Here is a 21,462-nt window from a genome sequence, read left to right as displayed (position 1 = left end):
AGCACGGGCTCCCGCCGGTCCCTGCGCAGCAGGCCGGGCAGCTGCGGCGGGAGGACGGCCCCAGTGACCCCCGGCCCGGCTTCCTGCAGGGCGGGTGAGGCCACAGGGAAAAATCTTTGCTGAGTTGATGAAGTTGAAGTTTAGTAAAGGGCGTGAAGGAGCCAGCCAATCAGAGGGCTGATATGTATATGGACTCTCTGATTGGCTCTCATGATGCCCCTTTAGAATGTTACTTTGAAATCTTAAGAAAAACCAAAACGTCCCACAGACGAAGGAGTGAGGGAACCCACACGCACCCCACCCAGGTTTCTTGCAGAGTTTCTTCAGGCCAAGCTCCAAGCAAGGTAGGAAGTTTAAACGTAGTCATTCAACTCACTCCTTACCAACTCCAGGCCAGGAGTTTTGGAGGTGGAGATTGACCAGAACCATGGAGGTAGGTTTCACCTAGCACTTGCATTTGCCCTGATACACAGGTGAGTGATTAGGGAGCATTTCAGACTGCAAGTTTGGGAAGAGGGGCTTGGTTCTTGAAAACTGTGAAAAGCCACCCAGTGGCATGGGAATCCCATGGGTTTTTTTTTTGTTTTTTTGTTTTTTTGTTTTTGCTTTGGTTTTTGTTGGTATTTATTTTTGTTTTTTGAGGTAAGATTCCAGGTATACAGTCCTGTCTTTTGTAAGAACTTTATGGTCCATGTCACCAAGTTCTTCAAGCCTGTAATGCAGACTCCAAGGTAGGCCCCATTGGTTTTCCAGCTGATCCCAGGCCAGCCTGACCTTGAAGTTATGTTTTCCTTACAAACTGGACAGGCTCACATAAACATAAAGAGCTCAGTGACAGGCTGAAGCCTCAAAGGCAGAAGTTCAAGTGTGTTTGTTCTGTGCTGGAAAGGGGGCTGGGAAGGTGGCTCAGTGGTAGAGTGCTTGCCTTGTATGCATTAGGCCCTGGGTTCAATTCCTCAGTACCACATAAGCAGAAAAAGCCAGAAGTGGTGCTGTGGCTCAAGTGGTAGAGCGCTAGCCTTGAGTTGAAGAGCTGAGGGACAGCGCCCAGGCCCAGAGTTCAAGCCCCACAACTGACACCAAAAAAAAGTTTGGCTAGGCAACTCTCAGCAGTTTTCCTTGGTGCACACAGATGGGTTCAACAGACCTTGAGTCACTCTTGGGAAGGGAGAGAGGTCTGGACATTGGCTTTTATGAGTAGACAGCCAGTTTCTGTCATAAGACCTCTCCCCTCTCTTCCCACCCAGAGTCAGCTTCTCCTGGGGTTGCCCTTTGCAAATCTAGCCTGGCTTCCTGGCCCAGTATAGATGACTCAGGACTATGGAGATGGGGGCCTGTCGTGGGGAACCCTGAATCTGTGACTATAGCTGAAGAGAAAGCCCCTCTACAATCTTTTGGTAAATTGGGGCACAGGTGGGAGAATTCTCTCTAGTAGAGTTGTAACTCCACCCCAGTGCTTTCACAGTGCCAGGAAAAGACTCTTGCTATGCATTTCCCAATAGCCTTCACCATGAGCCTAACAGTGAAGGTTAAGGACAGACTGTGCCTGTGAATCCTTGTATGCTTGCTGCTGCCTCTTTCACATACTCTTGTGGAACCCTGGCTGCTGCAATAAACATACTTTGTGGGAAGTGGGGGGGAGGGGAGACTGGGAGAGATGGAGGGAAGGCCTGACATTGTCCTAAAAGAAATGCACTTATTACCTGATGTCTGTAACTGTAACCCCCTGTACATAACCTTTATAATAACAATTAAACAAAAAGAAGAATCGTACTTTGACTGTGATCCTAGCTACTTTGGAGGCTGATATCTAAGGATAATGGTTCAAAGCCATCCTGGACAGGAAAGACCATGAGACTCTTATCTCTAATTAACCAGCAAAAAAGCCAGAAGTAAAAGTGTGTGGCTCAAGTGGTAACACTACACACTGAAGTGAAAAAGCCAAGGGAGTGTTCCCTGGCTCTGAGATCAAGCCCTAGTACCTAAACAAAAATTAACTAATTAATTAAATAAAAACTTTATTGCAGAGATTCAGGGATCTAAGAGATTCTACCACCTGCCCAGTGATTCCCAGCTGACCCCAGAGTTCAACCTGCTATTGATTCAGAGTCTGTGAGCACAGCTCACACATCTCTGAGCCCCGGGGTCTTCCCTGAAAGGGAGTGCCCTCCTGAACCCTCCATGCCCAGTGATGGCAGCTGCAGAGAAATCCTAGAGGCAGGGGAAGTGCCCAAGAGGGGCCTAGGAGAATCTTCTCAGAGGCCCAGCTGGTGCCACCTGTGGTCTGGGAGCAGAGTAGGGCAGGGACAAGATCGCCAAGTCCCAAGGTTCTCACAAATTCATATGATCCCATCTCTCATCGGCCTTCTTGCCAAACTCGTAAATCACAGGAAGCTGGGCTGGGCCTAGGTCAGGTCAGGAGTCTAGAGCTCTTATGAGCTTGTGTGTGTGTGTGTGTGTGTGTGTGTGTGTGTGTGTGTGTGTGTGTGTGTGTGTACACATGGGGAGTGTGAGAGCCTCCCCCCACCCTGCCACTGCCGGTGGCTCTGAGAAGCTGAAATAATCCCTCGCCATCTGTCTTGTGTTGCTAACCCGCTCAGCCGGACAGCTGCCCAGGCCACAGCTCTGCGGGTGGGCGAGTGCAGTTCAGGGGAACAAGGAGCACTGGGGGAGCTAGCCAGCTTTGAGAACCTGGCAGCAGGGACACTGGATCCTGTGGTAGAGAGGGGAAAATCAAGATCAGAGATGGGACAGGCTTCCAACCATGAGAAAGAGTAGATGGATGGAGAATACTTCCTTCAGTAGGCTGAGGTGTTCAGGGTAGGCCTGACCCTTTCAGAATGCAGGAGGATGGGCAAAGTGGCCTACTAGCTTATGACCCCACATGCCCTCAGCACGCACGCACACACACACACACACACACACACGCACACACACATTGTATGCAATAGGACAGGGCAGGGCTTCTGGGCCCAGGGAAAGGGAGGAGAGTCATCTTGTCCTTCCCCTGCCTCCAGGGCCTCTCCAGGGCCTCTTATCCTGGCCTCTTGGCATCACCTTTAGAGCCAGGAGCAGGCAGGCTCACAGGATACTTAGAGGTAACACACAGGAGTACAGGCTCATTGTATGTTTGTGCTAGTAGGCTTGAAGGCAGGGCCTGAGCACTGTCCCTGAGTTTTTTGGCTTAAAGCTGGTGCTCTACCACTTGGGTCACATCTCCACTTCCAGCTTTTGGGTAGTTAATTAGATAGGAGTCTCATAGATTTGTCTGACCGGACTGGCTTTGAACCACAATCCTCTGATCACGTTCTCGTGAGTAGCTAGGATCACAGGTGTGAGCCACCAGTGCCCAATCATTGTTCTGATGAGGAAATGGGTTCTTGTTAGGAGAGGAACTGGGACTTGGACCCTGGCAGCAGTCTCTAGCAGTCTTAGCTCTACTCTCCCTCCTCCCCCACCAGTCAAGTCTCTCACCCTGCCTCACACCTGTGGCTCTGCCCCTCATGGGCTTAGGTTCTGCCAGCCAAAGGCAGGCAATCAGACTCTCAGCAGTGTGATCAGCACGCAGTCAGAAGGACATCAGGCTGTGCCAAGTAGGGCCTGAGGAAGGATGAAGCCGCGCAGCTGAGTGCAGGGGGCCCTCCCTCCCTCTCCCTGTCAGTCATCTTTCTCCTCTCACGCAACCAGCATGCTTCCAAACACATGCACTGTCATATACAGTTCATACATCTTTGCATGGTTGACAAACAGGTACCCACACACAACAGGCTGATAATCACACACACAGTCACATACAAAGAGCCTGTAAATATCACAGATGCAGATGCAAATGCAAACTTATATAGCCTTGCACACCAACATACAGACCTCAACATTTACACCAAACACACAATCCTCCCCGCGCCCCCTCCACATACTCAGGCTCCCGGTTCCTAAAAGCCTCACTTTTTTCACACACAAACCAGTAACCCTGTGGGCAGAACCAAGGTGTAGGGAGGTGTGCCCTGTTCCTCCTGGGTGTGGAAAAATACCCTCCTAAGCCCCCTTAAGGCCTCACTTCTGGCTTTTTTAGTGGCTAGAGATAAGCATCTTTTGGACTTGACTGCTTGGACTGACTTCAAACTGCAATCCTCAGATCTCAGCCTCTTGAGTAGCTAGGGTTACAGGCAAGCCAACAGTGCCTGACCTCTTCTTTTATTCTTAGCAGTATTATGGAGCTTCCTAGATAAGCATTGCACTTGAGCCATGGTCCTAGCCCTTCTTACTGTAGTTTGTTTTTAGACCCTTGGACATCCTACTTCTGCCTCTGAGTATCTGGGATTGCAGGGGTGATCCACCATGCCTGAGGAGAACCCCATTTCTCCTGAGGCTCTCAGTTGGGCAACAAATTAAACACACCTTACTGTTCATACTGACAGCAGTCTAAGAAGGTCACAGACAGACTCTAGGCCCTGTTGACCACCCAGCTGCTGCATACCCATCCAGTCTCTATCTCCTTGTACCCTGAAGGGAAAGATGAGCTGAATCTTTCTCTCTTGGCTAGAATTGAAAGCCAGATATCTGCGTGCTCCTGAGTAGGAAAGACAGCCATTCCTCCTAGCCTGGCTTCCCCACAAATGAGGAGGGGCCAGGCTCCATATTCACACTGCAGTCCACTCACAGCCACACACACACTTGTCCAGTCCTCACACTAACATTCAGTCACTCTCACATATTTGCACACAGCCACTCACAGCCCCCTGACCCTCACATCAGTCCATACAAACAGTCACCCCCACACACCCTGACAGTGTCACTCTCTCCATCCTGCTTCATGTATACACTCACACCTAGCACACTCACAGGCACACTCTCATCGTCACACTAAGCTACACACCCACACTCCCGCCCTATTGCACTCATACTCCCTCCCCCTGAAGACATGGCAGTTCAGGGTCCATGAGGTCAGCAGCTCCCTGGCACAGGCTCCGAGGCCTGCTTTGACAGCCTGGCATGAGGGAGAAGGGAAGGGCTGCCACGGAGGCCTGGAGGCTCCTGAATAATTCAGAGCAGTGGCGGCTGTGGTGGCGGCCGCCTGTCAGCTGCAGGGAAAGGTTGGTGGCTGGATTGTTCTGGGAAGATCTTCCTAGTACGGAGGCTCATGGAATTCACAAAGGGCCTTGCACTGATGCCTTCTCTGAATCCTTACTAGGGCCTTGCACCACAGGTATTGTGGTTTTATTACAGAGGAAGAAACAGAGGCTCAGAAGAGGTAGAGACTGGAGAGAGAGTCAGGGCACCTGGCTAGCATCTGACCTTTTTTTTTTTTTGGTGATAATGATACTAGGGTTACAAATCAGGGTCTTGAATTGCTTGGTTTGCTTGCTCCACTACCTAAGCCATGCCTCCAGCTTAGTGTGTGTGTGTGTGTGTGTGTGTGTGTGTGTGAGAGAGAGAGAGAGAGAGAGAGAGAGAGAGAGAGAGAGAGAGAGAGAGAGAGAGAGAGAGAGCTGGCCCTGGGGTTTGCAGTCGGGGCCTGGGCACTGTCCCTGAGCTTCTTTTGCTCTAGGATAGTACCCTACCACTTGAGCCAGAGCTCTACTTCTGGTAAATTTGGGGGAGTGGGATAGTTTATTGAAGATAAGAGATTTTCCTGCCTGGGTAGGCTTTGAACTTAGATCCTCAGATCTCAGCCTCCTGAGTAGCTAGGGTTATAAGCATGAGCCGCCAGCACCCAGCCCAACCTAGCTTTTTGCTGGATAATTGGAGATAGAATCTTGTAGACTTTTTCCCCAGTCTGGCTTCAAAACTCAGTCTTCCAGATCTCAGCCTCCTGAGTAGCTAGGGTTTCAGTCATGAGCTGCTGACATCCAGCTAACTCTGACCTTATTTTTTCTTTTCTTCTTCTTCTCCTTCTCCTTCACCTTCTCCTTCTCCTTCTTCTTCTTCTTTTTTTGCCAGTCCTCCTGGGGCTTTAACTCAGGGCCTGGGCATTGTTCCTGAGCTTCTTTTGCTCAACGCTAGCACTCTACCACTTGAGCCACAGCTCCATTTCTGGCTTTTTCTGTTTCTGTGGTACTGAGGAATTGAACCCAGGGCTTCATGAATGCTAGACAAACACTCTACCACTAAGCCACTTTCCCAGCCTCTGTTTTTTACTTTTTTTATGCCAGTGCTAAGGGCTTGAACAAGAGCCTTGGGTGCTGTCCCTTAGCTTTTTTGCTCAAGGCTGGCATTCATCACTTGAGCCAAACCTTCATTTCTGGCTTTTTCTTCTTTCTTTTTGGTTCAAGACCGGGACTCAAACTCAGTAACTGACACTTTCGCTCATTGGCTGGTGCTGAACCATGCCTCCAAACCCTACTTCCAGTTTTTTCCAATATCATCATCTTTATTAAATGTAGTGGAAGAATGACAATATGTTGGAAATGACCCGTATAACTTGGGGGAGGGGATTGGAGGGAGGGAAAGTAGGAGAAAAATGAGGGAAGGGGTAACAAGTTTGACAAGAAATGTACTTATTACCTTACTTAGGTAATCCCTCTGTACATCACCTTGACAATTAAAACAGAAAAGAAGAAAATAGGGTAAGAAAACTTAGCCAAAGCATTACATCAGCAGAAGACATGAGTAGTGTAGATACATACATGGTACTTCCAGTTTTTTGATAGCTAGTTGGAGATGAAAGTCTCGTGCAGCCAGGAGCCAGTGGCTCATGCCTGTAATCCTAGCTACTCAGGAGGCTGAGATCTGAGGATCAGGGTTCAAAGCCAGCACCAGCAGGAAACGCCATGAAACTCTTATCCCCAATAAACCACTAGAAAACCAGAAGTGGCACTGTGGCTCAGGCGGTAGAGTGCTCACCTTGAGCTGAAGAGCACAGGGGCAGCAACCAAGACCAGAGTTCAAACCCCACGACCAACAACAACAACAACAACAAAAAAGTCTCATGCATTTTCCTGCCTCAGGCTGGCTTTGAACCATGATCCTCAGATTTCAACCTTCTGAGTAGCTCACAAGCATGAGCTCTAGGCATCTGGCTTACACCTAACTTCTGTAACCATAAAGGGTTTGTTTGTTGTAGGCCCCAAAGTCTGGATCCTAGTCTGTGAAGCCCCACTCCCCAGGGTAGACTTGGGCCTGGCCTACCCCTCTCTTCCCTACTTGAGCTAAGACTGGCCAATGTCTTTTCATCAACCAGCACCAGGCTGTTAGAACTCACTTCTATCCATGTACATGGGAGATACCCTCAGCTTCTCTGCATGGCAGGTCTCTCATATCCTGTTGTGCATACCTGTATTCCAGGACTTTGCACTTAGGATGGGCCAGATTATGCCACACACATGTAAACAGCCATACTGTGTGATTGTATGGGTAAAGCCTGGGCTGAATGCGTTTGTGACCCTGGTACCTGAGGTGCTCTTTGACATGCATGCTTATGAACTATGTACCTTACCATGCACTGCACTGAGCTGTACACATGTTTGAATTTATGCTTTTATTTGGGTGGTGTGCTTTTTTTTGTTGTTTGTCAGTTGTCTAAGCTTTTTTTATTAAGGCTAGTGCTCTACCACTTTGACCCACAGTACCACTTCTGGTTTCCTGGTGGTTAATTGGAGGTAAGAGTCTCAGGGACTTACCTACTCAGGCTGGCTTTGAACTGCAATCCTCAGATCTCAGCTTCCTGAGTAGCTAGGATTATAGGTGGGAGCCACCAGCACTGAGCTCAGTGTACATTTTTTTATTCTTGTTGTTGGTTGTGGGGCTTGAATTCTGGACCTAGGAGCTGTCCCTCAGCTCTTCAGCTCAAGGCTAGTGCTCTACCACTTGATGCACAGTGCCACTTCCAGTCTTCTGGTGGTTTATTGGAGATTAAAGTCTCACAGACTTTCCTGCTTGGGCTGGTTTTGAACCTTGATTCTCAGATCTCATCCTCCTGAGTAGTAGGATTACAGGCGTGAGCCATCAGCACCTGGCAAATATACCACTGTACAGTTTTTGTTTGTTTATTTGTTTTTTGCCAGTCCAGGAGTTTGAACTTAGGGCCTGGGCACTGTCCCTGAGCTTCCTTTGCTCAAGGGTAGCACTCTACCACTTGAGCCACAGCTCTATTTCTGGCTTTTTCTGTTTATGTGATACTGAGGAATCGAACCCAGAGTTTCATGCATGCTAGACAAACACTCTACCCCTGAGCCACATCCCCAGCACTCAGTATACATTTTTCATATGTCTGTTCTGTGTATCTCTGCGGGGGATGAGAGTCACTGTGGTGGTGGGCGTTTCTCTGTGATGCTTTGTCAGTGTGTATTTTGGCCCAGAAGAAGGCAAGCTGAGACTTGGGGGAGGGGACCATGCTGAGGTAGAAAGCCCACAGCTAGGAGGACTGCTTGGGAAGAGACATATTCTCCCCACCAAGAACGCATCCCATGCTCTCAAAGAGCGAGCCCCTGTCCAGTGTCACCATCCATGGTCAGTCAGGGTGAGTGGCTAGAGTAGGGGGTTTGAGAGAACCAAAACAATCTCAGCCTGACTACCACATGCTTCTGGCACCAGAGCCCTGTGTTGGCTAGGCCCTGGGCCTGCCCCTCAGGCTAAAGGCACTTGTGTTATGGGGGTTGGGCAGAAGCGCAGAGACACTCCTTTTGGCTCTTGAGATGAACTTCAGATTTTAGTGGGTCACCAAGGCAGAGCTGGCCCCAGGCCTTGTTGGGGTTTAAGCTTCAAGGAGAACTAGCATGGTCTGAGTGGAATCCCACTACACATATCATTGATGGAATATGTGCTATGTTCCTGCACTGCTTTCGAGGCTGAGAATACTGTAGTCTTCTCTCAGAATGAGGGCTGGGGAGGGCACACTGCTGCTGTGCCATTTACAGACAAAGAATTTGAGAGATTTGCTGGGTACCAGTGGCCCATGCCTATAATCCTAACTACCCAAGAGGCTGAGGTCTGAGGATTGTGGTTTGAAGCCATCCCAGGGAGGAAAGTCTATCAGACTCTTTTTTTGTGTAGTATTATTTTTCACTTTGTTTTTTGCTGGTCTTGGGGCTTGAACTCAGGGCCTGGGCATTGAGCTTTTGTGCTCAAGGCTAGTGCTTTACCACTTGAGCCATAGCTCTACTTCTGGTTTCTTGGTGGTTAATTGGAGATAAGAGTCTCACGGACTTTTCTGCCCAGATTGGCTTCAAACCCTAATCCTCAGATCTCATCCTCCTGAGTTACTACGATTACAGGCATGAGTTACTGGCACTCAGCTCCATGACACTTATTTCCAATTAATCTCCAAAAAAGCCAGAAGTGGAGTAGAGCTGTGGTTCAAGTGGTAGAGTGCTATCCTTAAGTGAAAAATCTAAACAACAGCCCCCAGACCCTTGAGTTCAAGCCCACCCACCCCCCCAAAAAAAAAGGAATTTGAGGGATTAAATGATTTGCCCAAAGTTATAGTGGAACTGAGATTCAAACTGAGGCCTGTTCCATTCTATCCCTCCTCCCATGTTTTCCTCCCTCCTCCCCTGATGCTCATAATGATCACCCTTGTGCTTCCTAAACCAGGATCAATCCAAGGGGGTGAAAGATGGGCAGACAGGTCTAGACCAGCTTCAGACTATTGGCTCATGGGTGTAGCACATGAAATGAGCTTACAGGAGTTCTGCAAGGAGAGTAGCCTACCTGGGGTGGGGCATGGAGGTCAGAAGTAGAAGTAGCACATTGTGTCTCCTTTCCTTCTCCTGGCACTGCTTGGACCCCAGTTTTCTCTGAGCCTCCACTTTTTCATCTATCATGTGGGCACCACCCCTGCTAGTGGTGCTGTGTTGATGAGCTGGTGTCTGGCACACAGTAGGGCAACAGGAGCTAGGGCGGAGCTGGAAGTGGGCAGGGCCTCCTCAGCCCCAGGAAATGGGCAGGGGGCGGGGAGAAGGAGGCGCAGATGTGTGCTTGTCTCACACGAACAGCCACATTTAGCCACCAAGTCGAGACTGAAATATTCCTGAGGGAGAAGAACCCTGAGGCTTCAGGGCGACAACGGCTCGTCAGTGGGGAGTGGGGAAGGGATGTTGTCACCATCTGCCTCGTGTCTGTCTGCGACTAAAATAATACTGGGGTGAGACTCGCCGCAGGCACGGGCCCAGCCACAAGGTTCCCCAGAAGCAGGAGGGGCTGGGGGGGGGGGGTTGCTGGAAACCTTGTTGGGGAGCAGTGGTGGGAAGGGACCTTTAGGACAACCCTGACTACAAGAACCCATGGGGGATGCAGAGGTCTGGATACTTTGTGGGAGGGATCAGCCTCAAATGTGGGGCCAGAGGATCCCCAGATCCATCTGGGGTCTGTTCCAGGGGGAGACAGGCATGTACCCAGGTCCTAGCAAAACAGGAGCTCCAGAAAAACAAGTGAGAGACGCAGACCAGTTGCCTGGTTCCGCTTCCATGAACGTTCCAGAATACCGAAACCAGAAAACGTAGCAAGGAGCTATTTTAATTTCAGCCGACGTGTAAGTTTTGGATGCATGGTTTACTGTGGTTTTTATTTTGAAGCAAAAATGGAGGCGATTCTGCAATCTCCTCAGGGCTCAGGGCTCTGGGGACTGAGTGGCTGCCTTTCCCCACTGGCATGGCAGTCACGTGCCAGTGGTTGCTCAGTGTTGCTACCCCTGGGCTCAGGCAGGTGATCCTGTAGGTTGGGAATGTGGCTGGAGCCTGAAGCTTGGCTTCTGAAAAACAAAAAGAGAAAGGGGAAAGAAAAAGAGAACACTGAAAGAAAAATAAACCACTGATCTGATGGATCTGTTCTTGCCAAAACCCAAATGCCCACCTGGTTATAGCTGCTTAAACAAAAGATCAGAACATGGCTGCTTACCCCATGTGGGTGGGTGGGTTTTTTGTTTGAGAGAGCATCTTGCTGTGTAGTCCAGACTGGCCTTGAACTCAAGCTCCTCCTTCCTGGCTGGACAACTGTGGCTGAGATCTGAGGATCATAGTTCAAAGCCAGCCCAGGAAAGAAAGTCCTTGAGACTCTTATCTCCAATTAGTCACCAAAAACCAGATGTGGAACTGTGGCTCAGCGTGATAGAGCACTATGCTTGAGCAAAAACGCTCATAGACTGAACAAGCCCTGAGTTCAAGCCCCAGGATTTTCAGGGAAATGGATGGATCTAGAACAAATCATGGTAAGTGAGGTGAATTTGGCTCAGAAAGACAAAGGGCTCATGTTTTCTCTCATATGTGAAACCTAGATCTAAAATATAACTAAACATGGAAATATATATGGGGGCTCTATGCATTGTACCAGCTGACTAAAGGAAGGTATATGTATGTAAGGGAGGAATCCAAAGGTTTAATTCCTCTGAACATCTAAAGTACTATTTATGGAAAGGAATTCCAAGAAATGGAAACATGCTTTTTTTCTTTTTTTGTTTTGCCTTTATGGGGGGTGGGAAAGGGGAGGCTCAGGAAGGGAAAGAAGAAAAGTGAGCAAATGCAGTCATTGTATTTAATATACACACTGTAAAAAACTGAACTATGTGCTGGGCGCTGCTGGCTCATGGCTATAATCCTAGCTACTCAGGAGACTGAGATCTGAGGATTACGATTTGAAGCCAGCTCAGTCAGGTAGGAGAGTCCATGAGACTCTTTTTTTTTTTTTTTTTTTTTTGCTAGGTTGTGGGTCTTGAACTCTGGGCCTGGGTGCTGTCCCTCAGCTCTTCAGCCCAAGCAAGGTAAGGGCTCTACCACTTGAGCTACAGCACCACTTTCCAGTGGTTAATTGGAGATAAGAGTCTCATGGACTTTCCTGCCTGAGCTGGCTTTAAACCGTAATTCTCAGATCTCAGCCTCCTGAGTAGCTAGGATTATAGGTATAAGCCACGGACACCCAGATCTATGAGACTCAACTCAAATTAACCACCAGAAAATCAGAAGTGGCGTTGTGGCTCAAAGTGGTAGAGTGCTAGCCTTGAGCAAAAGAGCTCAGGGGACAGCACCCAGGCCCTAAGTTCAAGCCCCAGGACTGACACCAAAATAAATAAATAAACAAATAAATAGCTGTGTAACTGTGGGTAGGGATAGGTGGAGGGAAATGGAGAAACTGAAGAAAGAGTTGACGTTGTATGTATATCCTGACTTAAAAATTGTAACCCCTTTGTACAAATAATAGCAATTTAAAAAAAAAGATCAGGGACTGGGAAGGTGGCTCAGTGGTGGAGTGCTTGCCTTGCATGCATGAGGCTCTGGGTTCAATTCTTCAGCACCACATAAGCAGGAAAAATCCAGAAGTGGAGCTGTGGTTAAAGTGGTAGAGCTCTAGCCTTGAGCTAAAGAGCTGAGGGACAGTGCCCAGGCCCAGAGATCAGGCCCATGACTGACCAAAAAAGAAAAGAGATCCTCATTTGGAATCCTCTTCAGGAATTACAAAAATATGCTATAATATTCAACCTAAATTTTCTTTTCTTATTTCTTTCTTTTCTCTCTCTCTCCCTCCCTCCCTCCCCCCTCTCTCTTTCAGTGTTAGGGATCAAATACAAGGCCTTGTATATGCTGAGCACACACACCCCATCACTGAGCAACATCTCCAGTCTAATCTAATAGAACCATATGAACAAGGGCTTTTGGGGGTCCTCAATAATCACTAAGTGTGTAAAGGAGATCCAAGAACCAGGAGGTTGACAACAGCTGGCTGGTCTGTGCTTACTAAGGGAAGCATGGAGAAAGTATGGGTCAGGGCAGTGACCCAAAGGGCTACCAGAGTGAGTTCCTTGAAAGAGATCCCCATCTCAAGGTCTTGAAGTCTGGATGAGCACTGCGAGCAAGGAGGGCTTGGAGCAGAGCAGAGCCACATATTTCAGGATGTGAGGAGGGGAGAGGGTGTTCCTGTAGAGGCTTCTAGGATTCCCTGACTTCCCTCTGCTGCCCCTGTATGGGTGGTAAGTGGGTGTGGGGGAGGGAGGCCCCAAACATACCCCAGACTTATTACACATAGAACTGAGATGGGCCTGGGAGCCCCTGCCCTCCCCAGAAGGCTTCCATCATCCCCCAACCTCCACCCTTGAAAAGGATTGGCCTTAAAATTCTCCTCACCAGGCATGCAGCAGACAATACAGAGGGGACATTATGCACTGAGAAAGAGGCCTCGTTGTTGGCGCGGTGGAGACAGCAGCGCTCTGTTCTGGTCAGGCTAGGGGCTGTTCATGCGCTCAAGCCCAGACCCCTTGCACCAAGAGCCATGTCCTGTGCACGTTTACACACTTGCCCTGGGATATGCCTTGTGCACCTCTTGCAGTACACAGCAAGCACCGAGATATGCCTCACTCAGCTCCCACCTTTATGCAAGTCCCCACCCATTATGCATACCCCCGCCCACTGCTACTTGCCCGGGGCCTCACTGCAGCCCCACAAACACCCCTGAACTGAACCAAGGCACAGGAGTGCCACCTGGGATTCATAGGGGGTCCTGGTGGGGGAGTAGGGAAAGGGAGGACATCAGGCAGCCACACTGGGGGCACTGATACTGAGAACAAATGCCCTGCCTACCCCACCCTGCACCACCCAGCTGGGATCACAGGGCACTGGAACCAGCAGCCGCTTAGGCTAGGCCAGACGTGCCTGGACCCACAGAGGGACACAAAGGCAGCCTTGTTGCTTTGCCAAACACTTCCAGCTCTGGAGTGGGAGGGAGGGATCTGGGCACTGGAGCTCCTACCCTCAGCTTCTGGGCTGGCCAGGAGCAAGGCTGGACTTTAACCTCTTAGGCCACTACTGGGCTTCAGAGGACATTGCTAACCTTCCAATGAAACCTGCGTAAAGAAGGCTCCCAGGCCCAGAGCCACTGCTCCATCAGGTCTCTGTGATCCTCACTAGGCAAGTAAGGCAGGCTTTCTCTCCCACATCTGTGCAGGTCCATCTGTCTGTGTGTCTGGAACTCTCTGCCCTCTCTGGGCTGGAGATTTTCTTTTTCCTCTAGGACATTGTTCAGAGAGCCCTCCCCTGAAAAGCCCTTCTAGCCTTTGGCAGGCAGGTGGCTTCTCTGTACATACCACAAACTGGGAGCTTTGGGACCTTCTCATAGGAGGCATAGGGGGCCCAGGTACTGCCAGAGAATGGATACTGGCCAAGCTGGTCAGTATCAGAGGCCTGACAAGCCCCAAGACCAAACCACTGTGGAGGTGGAAAGGGGTAGGTCAGACTTACCTGCCATTCATAAGCCAAAGTAATCTGAGCCACTCAAAACAGTCCTAGCCAGGCACCAGTGGCTCTTGCCTATAATCCTAGCTACTCAGGAGGCTGAAATCTGAGGATCAGGGTTCAAAGTCAGCCTAGGCAGGATAGTCCGTGAGACTCTAATCTTCAATTAACCACCAGAAAACTGGAAGTAGCATTGTGACTCCAGTGGTAGAATACTTGCCTCAAGGTGAAGAGCTGAGGGACAGTGCCCAGGCCCAGAGTTCATGCCCCACGGCTGAAAAAAAAAAGGTAGTCCATAGTCACCCCATGGGGGAAGCTCCTTGGAGGAACCTCCTTTCTCATACCCAGATCTTTGTTCTCTTCCTGGGACACATCTGCTTGACAAATCTTATTTATCCAAGTGGTAGCTGGGTTGTTGGGGTTTTTTGTTTTTGTTTTATTTTGGGTTTTTTTTTAAGGTAGCTGAGTTTTTTGTTATCATTGTTTGTTTTTGTCCATCATGAGGCTTGAACTTCAGGTGCTGTTCCTGAGCTCTTGCTCAAGGCTCACATTCTACCACTTTGAGCCACATACCACCTCTGGTTTTCTGGTGGCTAATTGGTAAATAAGAGTCTCATGGATTTTCCTGCCTGGGCTGGCTTTAAACCATGATCCTCAGATCTCAGCTTCCTGAATAGCTAGGATTACAGGTATGAGCCACTAGTGCCTAGCTAGGAAGCTGGGTTTGTTTTTTTTTTGGGGGTCCGGTCATGGGGCCTGAACTCTGGGCCTGGGCACTGTCCCTCAGCTCTTCAGCTCAAGGCTAGCGCTCTACCACTTGAGCCACAGCGCCACTTCCGGCTTTTGTCTTTTTGCTTATGTGGTGCTGAGGAATCGAACCCTGGGCCTCATGCATGCAAGGCAAGTGCTCTACCACTGAGCCACCTTCCCAGCCCCAGGAAGCTGGGTTTTTAAGAATATTTTTATATTATTTATCCATTCATTTGCTCATTTATATTAGGCTGGTACTGGGGCTTGAACTCAGGGACTTGTGCTTTTACTTGGCTTTTTTGCTCAAAGGTGGCACTCTACCACTTCAGCCACACCTCCCCTTCTAGTTTGTTTGTTTGTTTGTTTTCCGGTTGTGGGGCCTGAACTTTGGGCCTGGGTGCTGTCCCTCAGCTCTTCAGCTCAAGGCTAGCGCTCTACCACTTGAGTCACAGTGCCACTTCTGGCTTTTTCTGCTTATGTGTTGCTGAGTCATCATACCCAGGGCCTCATGCATACAAGGCAAGCACTCTACCACTGAGCTATCTTTCCAGCCCCACTTCTAGCTTTTTGCTGGTTAATTGAAGGTAAGATTCTCCTGAATTTTTCTAACAGGGCTGGGTTTTAACCTCTATCTTCAGATCTGAGCTACCAGTGCCAAACTGCTTAGTTTTTTGTTTTGGGGGGTTTTTTTGGTCATGGGACTTGAACTCTGGGCCTGGGCGCTATTCCTCAGGTCTTCAGCTCAAGGCAAGTGCACTACCACTTGAGCTACAGCGCCACTTCTGGTTTTCTGGTGGTTTATTGGAGATAGGAGTCTCAGGGTCTTTCCTGCCCTGGCTGGCTTTGAACCGCGATCCTCAGATCTCAGCCTCCTGAGTAGCTAGGATTACAGGCATGAGCCACAGGTGCCCGGCTCCAACTGTTTAGTTTCTATAGCTTCCATCCAGTTTTCAAACTGCCATTCAGACCCCAGCCAAGGGCTGAAGGGGTCACTCATACCCAGGGGACCAGCCAGACTGCAGGGCACTCACATCTGAGAATGCAGACCCCTTTCCCTACAAAGTCCACCTCTATTGTCTGAGACCCCAACTCTCACTGGCTGTCTCTAAAGCAACTCTCAGGGAAAGGCTGAGGTCTTCACTCCCCCAAGGCAAATGGTGTGTGTGTGTGTGTGTGTGTGTGTGTGTGTGTGTGTGTGTGTGTGTGTTTGTGTGTGTGTGTGTGTGTGTGTGTGTGTGTGTAAAACTCCCAAATTTCTACTCAGGAAGCACAATGTATGTGGAAGGGAGCTTAAGGCCTTGTTGGATAGAGCCATAGATAGCTGTACCCAAAAAATGAGTAAGCCAGGTTTGGCTTACCTGTAATCCCAGCACTCAGGTGGCTAAAACAGAAGGAGGAGTTGTAGGTTAGCTAGCCTAGACAATGCAGCAAGACTCTGTATCAACAACAACAAAAAAGGGGGATGGGGCAGGGGGGGGTGTGCTGGGAAGGTGGCTCAGTGGTTGAGTGCTTGCCTTGCATGCATGAGGCCCTGGGTTTGATTCCTCAGCACCACATAAGCAGAAAAAGCCAGAAGTGGCACTGTGGCTCAAGTGGTAGGGTGCTAGCATTGAGCTGAAGAGCTGAGGGACAGTGCCCAGGCCCAAAATTCAGGCCTCATGACTGACAAAAAAAAAAAAAAAAAAAGGACGGGGGACTTACAAATCAATAAATCCAATGAAATTTTCTTCTTTTGTGTGTTTATTTATTTTTTGTGGGATGGGCGTTTGAACTCTAGACTGGTGCTTTACTTCAGAACTACAAGTCAGATTCCCACCCCCCCTTTTTTTTAATTAAAAAAAAAATGCTCTGGCCAGGTACCAGTAGCTCACAACTGTAATCCTAGATACTCAGAAGGCTGAGATCTGAGGATCACAGTTCAAAGCCAGCCTGGGCAGGAAAGTCTGTAAGACTCATCTCCAATTAACTACCAGAAAACAGGAAGTAGTGCTGTGACTCAAGTGGTAGAGTGCTTTCCTTGAGCTGAAGAGCTCAGGGACAGTGCCCAGGCCACAAGTTCAAGCATCACGACCAACCACAAAAAAAAAAAGTATGCTATTTTTATTTCTTTATTATCTCCAAACAAGTTTCAGTTCACATGTCTATTTCTGTGTGCCATGCAGATTGATCAGCCACCCTTCCTTCACTCCCCCCTCCCTCCCACCCATCCCATCCCCACCCTATGTTATCAAGTTTCCTAGCTCATTTTCACACATGTACATCGAGTACTATGATTGCACTCACCCAAAAAACAGTGAAATTTTCCAAAAGTACTTTGCCTAAAATGAAGAAAATATGAGTTGCCCATATAAAAGATAGTTATTATTTTCATAGGCACACACCAGAACCTTCAGGTTATTTCTCCCTGCCCAGTGTGATGGCTGCCTGGACTGGATGAGGTCATAGCCTTGAAAATGTAAAACTACCTCAACTTAACAACAAAACATGCTCTAAGCCACAAAGCCCTGGACCCAGGATGGGGGGGTGGGGGCAGGGAGGGATGTGAGAGGTAAGAAGTTTATCATTGATTCAGTGCTAACTAGGCTCTATGCTCAGCAATATTCAATTCATCATCTAGAGCCACAACAAGACTTAAGCCTAAATCCTGGTATATCACACTTCAACCCCCAGGCCCACAACTAGTGTGTGAATGGAGCTGAGAGCCCATGGCTGTAATCCTAGCTACTTAAGAGGTTGAGGATCATAGTTCATAGCTGTAAGACTCTCATCTTCCATTCACCACCAAAAAGCCAGAAGTGGAACTGTAGTTCAAGTGGTAGAGCACCAGTCTTGAGCGAAAAAGCTAAGGGACAGTGCCCAGGGCCTCCTGAGTTTAAGCCCCAGTAGCAGCGCGTGCGCACGCATGCACGCGCGCGCACACACACACACAGAGGAAAACACTGGGTGTGGTGACACCTATAGTCGATCACAGCTCTCAAGGCAGAATAAATGAGAGTTTGAGACACAGGAAAGGAAGAAGGGAAGGAAGGAAGGAAGGGAGGGAGGGAGGGAGGGAGGGAGGGAGGGAGGAAGGAAGGAAGGAAGGAAGGAAGGAAGGAAGGAAGGGAGGAAGGGCAAACTCTCCAGGATGGGCTAGTTGTTCCACCCAAAGTTTTGTTTTGTTGTTGTTTTTCGCCAGTCCTAGGGCTTGAACTCAAGGCCTGGGTGTTGCTCCTCAGCTTTTCAGCTCAAGGCTAGCACTCTACCACTTGAGCCACAGCGCCACTTCTGGCTTTTTCTGTTTCTATGGTACTGAGGAATCGAACCCAGGACTTCATGCATGCTAGGCAACCACTCTACTGCTAAGCTATATTCCCAGCCACTATCCACCCAAAGATTTTTGACATGTCCCATTTATCTTGTGAATTTACCCATAGGCAACCCATTGTTTCTAATTTATATATACATGCAGGAAGCAGAGCCAACTGATCTCAGCCTACAACCCCATCATGCCACCCAATCAGCACCAGGCTGAGACACACAGGTGGCTGCAGGCAACAGCCAGGCCTCCAAAAGGGGCCCTCACCCAGAGTCTGCAGCCTCTACATCTGCTGCTCCTTCTCCCACCCGTAACACACACCCTTCTTATACCCCAGCACCTGCACTAGCCACAACAGAGCTGCACTTTCAGAATATGTGTTTCATAACTCAGAAGCTGCCATCTTCTAGAAACTCACATCAGCTTACTCGTCTGCTCTTGAGAGGGATCTTCCCAGACCTCACTGGGTAAGCTGGCCACATCACTCAAGTTTAATGTTCTCCTGGCTCAATTCCCAATCTGCTATTTCCTATTCCTCTGCCAGCCTGCCAGTCTTTCCCAACCTGAATGTATATTCCATGTGTCCCTCCGCATAGGACAGTGCCCGGCACACAGTGAGTATGCTCAGTAGATACTTGTGGAAATAGGAAAGGAAAGAAGGAAGAGAAGAAAGTAGAGAAACAATTAGTAGACAGGAAAATCTGGGGTTTTCTCACTGATACTAAAAGGCAAATTTCTGAGGGTGGGGGGGTTATTGGGTTTTTGGTTGTTTTGTTTTTTCTTTTTGGTTGTGGGGTTTGAACTCAGGGCCTGGAAACTCACCCTGAGCTCTTTTGCTCAAGGCTAGCACTCTATCGCTTTGAGTCACAACTCCACTTCTGGTTTCTGGTTTCTCTGGTGGTTAACTGGAGGTAAGAGCCTCATAGATTTTTCCTGTCTGGGCTGGCTTTGAACTGTGATCCTCAGATCTCTGCTGCCTGAGCAGCTAGTATTATAGGCATGAGCCACCAGCTCTAGCTTAGGGGATTGGTTTGAGACAATGTCTCACTATGTAGTCTGGGCCAGTCTCAAACTCATAATCTCCTGCCTTGGTTTCCCAGGAGGCACCTCTGAACCCTTAGTCACACCCCAGAATTAACAGGACCTCTGGCTCCAGGCTCCCTGCTCAGAGACCAACATCACCAAAGCCGTGCTGCAGAGTCCCAACCTTTCCCTGGAGTGCTGTCACAGGCCTGCGCCTAGAGATACTCTCCCTCCCCAACACCCCATCTCTGAGAGTCAGAAATTAATTTCCTTTGGCATAAACTGATTTTGATGAACCCAGACTCTAGCGAGTCACCACAGACACAAGGGGAGAAGAGCAGGGAATGGCATGACAGAGGAGCCTCAGACACCAGGCTGCTTCTAATGGCTCTGGACACATCCAGTGCCCCCCCCCCCACCATACACACACTAAATCAACTACCACAGAGTGACCTGGAGAGCTGCTCCGCCCTCCTCAAGCTTGGCTGGTGCCCCTGGCAGGCGCCTCCCAGGTCAGGGAGCGCAGGCTGCATGGAAGCAGAAGCTGGTGACTTCATCAGGCTGATTCACTCCAGCTGGCCACGGCCATGGACTACAAGGGAGGCAGTAACAGACCTCTTCAGTGTGGAGTTTTAGGGGTCTCTCATCCTTCCCCTGTACTCCCTGTACATTGAGGACTATAATTGTATTCACTCCAAAACCCCATGCCATGATCTAAGAATCCACAGTGTGTTCTGCCTTTGGTTCACAGTAAGCCTGGGCCTGTCTAAAAAACCAGGTGACAGATTAGCCCCAAAGGTGCTCAGACTCAGTTTCTTCACCTGTAAAATGGGCATAGCAATTCCTGCTCCATCTACTGCCCTGAAATATCAGGCAAATCTGATTGATGTGAAAGTCTTGGAAAGTGCTATGTGCCCTCCCCTCCCCCACCCCAACTCTACTCTCTGCTACATCTAGTGTCTATACGAAGAAAGCAGAAAGGCTGCTTTCTTCCCTGCTTCGGGCCTGAGATGCTTTCTTCCCTGTCTAGAACTCTTCCCTTCTACCTTCCCTTTTTTTTTTTTCCAGTCATGGGGCTTGAACTCTGGTCTTAGTCACTGTCCCTGCACTCTTCAGCTCAAGGCGAGCGCTCTACCACTTGAGCCACAGTGCCACTTCCGGTTTTCTAGTGGTTTACTGGAGATAAGAGTCTCACATGGACTTTCCTGCCCGGGCTGGCTTTGAACCTCAATCTTCAGATCTCAGCCTCTTGAGTAGCTAGGATTACAGCGTGAGCCACTGGTACCCGGCTAGTTGTTCATTTGTGTGTGTGTGTGTGTGTGTGTGTGTGCACGCGCGCACACGCATTGCTACTGAGACTTGAACTCAGGGCCTTGTACTCTTTTTTTTTTTTTTTTTGGGTCCGGTCGTGGGGCCTGAACTCTGAGCCTGGGCGCTGTCCCTCAGCTCTTCAGCTCAAGGCTAGCACTCTACCCTTGAGCCACAGCGCCACTTCCGGCTTTTTTTTTTCTTTTTTTTTTTTTTGCTTATGTGGTGCTGAGGAATCGAACCCAGGGCTTCGAGCATGCAAGGCAAGTGCTCTACCACTGAGCCACCTTCCCAGCCCCTAGGGCCTTGTACTCTTGATCAAAAGTAGTATTCTCACTCAAGGCTGGTATGCTACCACTTGAGCCACACCTCCACTTCTGGCTTTTTGCTGGTTAACTGGACATAAAAGTCTCCGATTTATCAGCCTGGGTTAGCTGAAACCTTGATTCTCAAATCTCAGCCTCCTTAGTAGCTGGGATTACATGTGTGAGCCACCAGCACCCAGCTTTCTAATTTTTTGTAGGCTAATCAGGGATGGAGTCTCTCAGACCTTTCTGCCCAGACTAGCTTTAACTAAGATCCTCCAGATCTTAGCCTACTGAGTAGCTAGGATTATAGGTATGAGTCACCAAAATCTGGCTTGGACCTCTTTAGACATAAAAATGGGGTAATAAAGCCCGGCGCTGGTGGCTCATGCCTGTAATCCTAGCTACTCAGGAGACTGAGATCTGAGGATCTCCGTTCAAAGCCAGCCTGGGCAAGAGAGACCGTGAGACTCCTATCTCCAATAAGCCACCAGAAAACCGGAAGTGGCGCTGTAGCTTAAGTGGTAGAGCGCTCACCTTGAGCTGAAGAGCTGAGGGGCAGCGCCCAGGCCCAGAGTTCAAGAGCCACGACTGACAAAAAAAAAAAAAAAAAAAAAAGGGGGTG

General features: G+C 49.2%; 2 long non-coding RNA genes across 6 annotated transcripts in view; one reads left to right on the top strand and one right to left on the bottom strand.

The window, feature by feature from the left end:
- Positions 1 to 268: 268 nt before the first annotated feature.
- Positions 269 to 21,462, top strand: part of LOC138837395 (uncharacterized) — a 28,012-nt gene continuing 6,818 nt past the window's right edge. For both annotated transcript variants that reach the window (XR_011375311.1, XR_011375310.1), the window contains exon 1: positions 269 to 344. This is a non-coding gene — a long non-coding RNA (uncharacterized lncRNA). The remainder of the gene's footprint in view (positions 345 to 21,462) is intronic.
- The window catches only part of LOC138837396 (uncharacterized), a 30,822-nt gene continuing 19,827 nt past the window's right edge, over positions 10,468 to 21,462 (bottom strand). For all 4 annotated transcript variants that reach the window (XR_011375314.1, XR_011375313.1, XR_011375312.1 and 1 more), the window contains one exon: positions 10,468 to 10,687. This is a non-coding gene — a long non-coding RNA (uncharacterized lncRNA). The remainder of the gene's footprint in view (positions 10,688 to 21,462) is intronic.

Source organism: Dipodomys merriami, unplaced genomic scaffold (genome assembly GCF_024711535.1).
Source record: "Dipodomys merriami isolate MVZ:Mamm:240054 unplaced genomic scaffold, mDipMer1.0.p SCAF_27, whole genome shotgun sequence".
Classification (NCBI taxonomy): domain Eukaryota; kingdom Metazoa; phylum Chordata; class Mammalia; order Rodentia; family Heteromyidae; genus Dipodomys; species Dipodomys merriami.
Note: the sequence above shows the minus strand (reverse complement) of the source record. Positions and strands in the feature narration are given on the sequence as shown.